This window comes from Nannobrachium achirus, assembly GCF_963921795.1.
Source record: "Nannobrachium achirus genome assembly, chromosome: 19".
In the NCBI taxonomy this organism is placed as follows: domain Eukaryota; kingdom Metazoa; phylum Chordata; class Actinopteri; order Myctophiformes; family Myctophidae; genus Nannobrachium; species Nannobrachium achirus.
This window is the reverse complement of record NC_137826.1, coordinates 54284186-54290185: the sequence shown is the minus strand read 5'-3', so window position 1 is coordinate 54290185 and position 6000 is coordinate 54284186.

Below are 6000 nucleotides of genomic sequence, written 5' to 3'. Positions count from 1 at the left end.
ATTGTGGCAACTGGTCCAAATTTGTATCTAACTGAATGCAACTAAAGAAAATTATAACTCTCCCTCATTGACCAAACAATGACTGCCCTACCCGTTCATTTTCTGTTTGTTTTATTCTAATTAGCAGAATGATATTAAAGTGCAACTTGTATTTTTTTGAATGAATAACATAACATAACATAACATAACATAACATAACATAACATAACCAATAGAGTATGTTAACTCATTCTGTGCCTATCCCGAACATGTTCGGGATATGTTCAATCCAAAACAATTTTTTTTTTATTAATTGACTTACCCTGAGCTGCTTGTATAGTCGTGGGTGGTCCTGGCTCGTCCTACGCTAGCCAGCTAGCCATTTTACATGGTCCGACGATATATTCCATTAAAAATGGTTTAAAATACATTTTTGAGACCCCCAATGTTCACCGAATGTTCAGCGCCGCTTCCGGAACGTAGTCCAGTGTGCCTATCCCGAACATGTTCGGGATATTTAATGAAATGAATAAAATGATCCGAGGCCTTCTGAAGCCTGGGCCTAAATGTAAAATCCAGTGGTCCAAATCCTGGGGAAGCCATGCCGGCCGTGAGCCGCGAACGTAGCCGCGAATCGCCGCCGAATCCAATGAAAAACCACATCTTTGGAGGCCCATATCTCTGGATTGTGTTTTTAGGGATGTGGCGCGAGGTTTATTTACGGCGAAATCGCCGAAAAATGATCTTTAAAATGACAAAATGGGAATAGCTATTCTGTTAGCATTATCATCCGGGACCTTTCCATGACGTGCACGAACGTGAGCACGCGCGTCACTGCAACGTGAGCCCCGGGATGCTAATGCAGTCCCCTATGGGAGAAAGTCTGGCATTCTTTGGTGCCCTCTAGGGGCTGGCACTGGAAGCGTTAATACAATATTGTTGAATCGGTGGCTGTATTTTGTGTCCCTGCTCTTCTATTGAGACATTTAGATCGTGTCAAAGGTCATGTCTCATCTAGACAGTCCTGACACAAACTTGGACCTGAATGTCATGATTCAATTTATCCCCTGAGCAAGCAAGCAGGCTCTATTAGCTCAATGGTAAAACTCAATGATAAAACATTCAGCACTTGTGCTGGATCCCGGGTTCACATCTGAAGAAGAGGAAAGTTACATTGCTTTAACTGAACTGAAACGATGTTTAAAATGAGCAAAAAAGCACAACATCAATTCTTGTTCGTTTAACAGGTGACAGAAGCGTCTATGGTGTAATCCAGCACTCTGATGACTATGAAAATGGTACGGTATAATGTTTATTGTATATATTTTAATATCCAATGATTTTAATCTCAGTAGAATATTAGACGTTTTTATTTGGTTCAAATATTTATGGTACACTTAAACGTATTGTTTTTAATTTACAGACCCGGATTATGTCACGTAAGTAGGCTACTGTAATTGATGTCTGTCTGTTCAACATCACAGCAGTACAGTACATTCCATCTGGTTTTCTGATTAATCTTTATTATCTTTTAATTACAGACCCATTCCATCCCAGGGAACCAATCAGAGTGGTGCTCCTGATGATCTGTACTGCCCACTGCAGCACGGTCAGTCTGTCAACCAATCATTTTGAGTAGGGACACTAATCAAACTTGAATCTTAATTACTTTTATAAAAAAAAAAAAGAATACAGCTTCATTGGTTAAAACAATGAATGTCCATCCTTTCTGGAAGTGCATTAGGGGCTGTGTCCACATAGAACCTTTTGAGCTGGCACTTTGACAATACATTTTGATTCAGTTTTAGTCAGTCTTTTGAATACAATGTCATTTATTTTAGTCCAGTTAACTGTTCAATCTTTGGAGAGGAGCGCTGCTCATTTGATCCTCCTGTCTGTGTCTGACAACCTGAACATTTATGACCTGACGTTGGTTGAATTGTTATCAAACCACGAGAAGCCCTTTTATTCACCCTTTGTTAGCCTCCTGGTTGGTCCCTGACTGACCAACCAGCATGCTCTATCTGCCTTGTCCCGCCCTGGTTCCGCCTTTTTTATGTTGAATTAACTAAAACATAATTTTTGGAGAAATAAAAACATTTAAAAACATGCTGATTCACTATGCTGCCACTGAGCAGCTCCAATTGACTGAAACAAAGTTTGAAATTAGAATTGAGCACACAGAATAACAATATGAAGCAACTGAATTAACATGGCAGTCACAGTGGATGGAATGTCCCACTGAATGTCCCACCAAGACACAACAACCAATGGGTGTGGAGAGGGGCAGGACAATGGGCGGGACTTGACAAAGGGTGAATTGTTTACTGATGTTGCAGCCAAGCTATATGTGTTAATAACACAGATGACAGGAGTCAGGACCTTTGAGCACCTCAATGGTTGATAGGTTTGAGTTTGAACAGTGCAGGCATCATGCTGTGTGTGTGAGTGCTATGGATTAAAAGTGTCTGCTAAATGCCTAAACTGTAAACTATAAACTGTGAGTGCTATGGACATGATATCTATAGCTCTCCTCAGCTCAAAAGCTGTTCTCTGTGTGGACACAACCCCTCTTTTTGTCTCTCTCTCTCTCTCTCTCTCTCTATTTCTAAATAGTAGAATAATTATCTGAGGTCAAAATATGTTTGAATTAACCAAAATAATAACCACCACCTTTCTCTGTTCACCTTTAGGCGACACAAGCGTGTATGGCGTTATCGACCACCCTGACGACTACGAGAATGGTACAGTTATATACTTAATACAATAAAATAAAATAGGGGTTATTGTGGAATATTAATATTCAGAAGGTTCAGACATCATTTGATGTTAGATTGTGTTTAGCACACCTCCTGAGTACAGTAACTAAATAGTAATGTTGTGTCACACAATTTCACGAAGAGATGATGACTATCATGTACTGTACCTCTGCTATGTAAGTTTAATATCATAGTTATATTCATGTCTACTGTTCGTATAAAAACATCAGTACAGTCTCCACTGTCATCACATTATTGGCTTAAGAATGACTAACATGTAATACTGCATATTTAAAATCTCTATCGACGTGTGATATTTGAGTTATGTGTGGATGCACTCATGACGGTGGATATGACTACATATTATGGTTTAGTGACATACAGTATCCTGTGTTTAAATGTTTTACTGTCACTTTGTTTCATCTCCTCAGATACAGACGTGTAAGACAACCCAGCATGACACCTGTGCCGTGGATAAACGTGGATGAAGACAACATTCTCTCTCTCTCTCTCTCTCTCTCTCTCTCTCTCTCTCTCTCTCTCTCTCTCTCTCTCTCTCTCTCTGACCCCCCCCCCCCTCTCTCTCTCTCTCTCTCTCTCGCATGAACACACGCATGCCTGCATGCTAAAACGCAGACCTTAGCTTACATTATATAATAGAAACATGTTGACTTGCTGTATAATATTGTGAATTGTGATTTTAAATGCATTGTATTACGAGAATTATACTAAAAAGAAATGTAATTTTGGTAGAGTATGTTAATACAATATAACTGATACAATAGGGGTGGTTGTATTGTGTCTCCCTGCTCTTCTATTGAGACTTTTAGATGGTGTCAAAGGTCATGTCCCCTGAGCAAGCAGGCAGGCTCTATTAGCTCAACGGTAAAAATGTCATCAGGAAACCAAATTCAAATCCGGTGTGGAAGATGAAAGTTACATAGTGCAGCTTTAATGTTCAACGATTTTATTCAGACTTACACTATGTTTTATTTACCTATTTAGTTTAATCATTATAGTTTATGGTATTTTTATTTAGATTGTCTTTTAGATTAAACGTGTCTGTACATACAAAATTTGCTATTTTTAAAGCTACTTTCATATCAAACAATGCCATATATTTTATTCAATGAATATTATTATTCAATGAAGTGTTCATTTGCAGGCCATTTTCAAAGTATGTGAAGTGAATACATGTTTTTAGAATAAACTTTGCTTCAGTTAGTTCATAAAATGATGGGATAATTCTTGTATGAAGAATCTTTGAATGTGAGATCTCTGTTGCATTTGCAGTTTAATTAAAACAATTTTGCTTTCACACTGATGTTGTGTTAACTCTTTCCACAGATCTTATGCCACCAAGAACAGTGTATTTAAAATCATGTTGACAGTCTACTCTTACCACATAGGACAATGGTTCTCAACCTTTTCTGGCCGCGACCCCCAAAATAATCATATTTGAACCGGGGACCCCCCCACCCTGCACAAACACTTGGAATTGTAGGAGTTGGCATAACATTTAGTTTGACTCGATCTAAATAGCCGATCTACATGCTCACAACGCCTCGCGTTTGCGAGGCGTTGTGAGCATGTAGATCTGCTGTTTTCAAAATTTCTGCCTCTAATATTTAAAAATTTGACCAATGTTTGACCGGAGTCGGAGGTACTAAAAGGATCTATAAAGTCCTTAAATTGTCACTTTAGAAATGTGCCGATACACTTACAGTATACTGTATGTTGGTCTGTTTACTGTTGAGTGAGAAAACAATGTTAACATTTAACTAAACATCTGGCGACCCCCTAAAATAATTTGGGGACCCCTCTGGGGGTCCCGACCCACAGGTTGAGAACCATAGGATCTTTCTGTGCCCTGTGTATGAATGGAGGTGGAACGGATGTAAAATATATCTGAAGGGGCAACTTTACTCACTCACTCCAGAGGGGCACGTTGCATACTCTCAGTCAGAAACCTCTTATCTCCTTATTTTAACTTTTTTGTGTAATTAATGGCCTGCTTCGTCATTCTATGTCACACAGAAGTAGTAAAAATAGCCGATCTACAAGCACAAAACGCATCGCAGTGCAACGTGTTTTGAGCTTGAAGATCGGCTTATTGGAACCCTGAATAATCGTTTTTGCCATTTTTGAATTGGAATCCTGAAAAGTAATGTTTTTAAATGCCTTTAGTTGTACTTGTGTTAACTTTATGAACTTAATTGGACATTAAAAAGACAAAAACAATGTAATACTTGTCATTATAGTATTAAAGGAGTAGTTCATCCCCAAAATGACTTTTTTCTATTGATTACTCACGCCATGGAGAATATTATATATGGTGTGAGTAATGCATAGGGGGGAAAAAAGTCATTTTGGGGGTGAACCCTAACTGCTCCAGATGCCATTGCACCTTTCCTGTCCACTATGCTTGCCTAGGCCAGCCTACACTTGCATCCTTCCCTTGCGTCTTAGTCCCTCCCACGAGGACACATGGAGAAAACGAGGCAAGTAGATTGTCATGTCGAATGACATCCATTTCTGATGACCAAAACAAATAGCAGTTGTATATTAATTATTTAGGCCTAGAATTATTGAATGCTTTAGCCAGTGAAAAATAGCAGATACACAAGCTCACAGCGCGGCACCGAGTGCCGCGCTGCGAGCTTGTATATCTGCTATTTTTGATAAAGTTGTGAAAATGTGTGCAAATCTTTGAACATGTATTTTTAAAGCGAACGTTTGTATCTCAAATTTGTGAGCTTGTATCTGCTATTTTTCACTGGTTAAAGCATTCAATAATTCTAGGCCTAAATGGGTTAAAACAATAGCATTCCCTTATTTTGAATATTTAAAGGATGGCATCCTCTCATCAATATAACATCATAAAACAATAAACACAGAATATTATCGTTATTTAATTTTACATTCATGCTGCTCTAATGGTATTTGTATGAGTAGCTGAAATGACTGCATGACAGTAGAAAGACAGTTTCCTGTTTCATAGAGTGTATTCCTGTCATGCAACACTGACATTGCACCACTTTGTGGTTTATAGTTCTTCTTTACACAATATGATGTGCACAGTATGCAGGCCTAGTAGTGCACAGAGCATGAACACCCATACACATGCAAACACATACTGTAGAATAGATAGATGAAGACTCATGAAGTGAGTGAGCACAGCAGGAATCGTTAAGCATCATTCTCTCCTTTCAAAACACCTCAGCACTGTCCACTTTAACTGCAACTAAACAAACCTCCACAC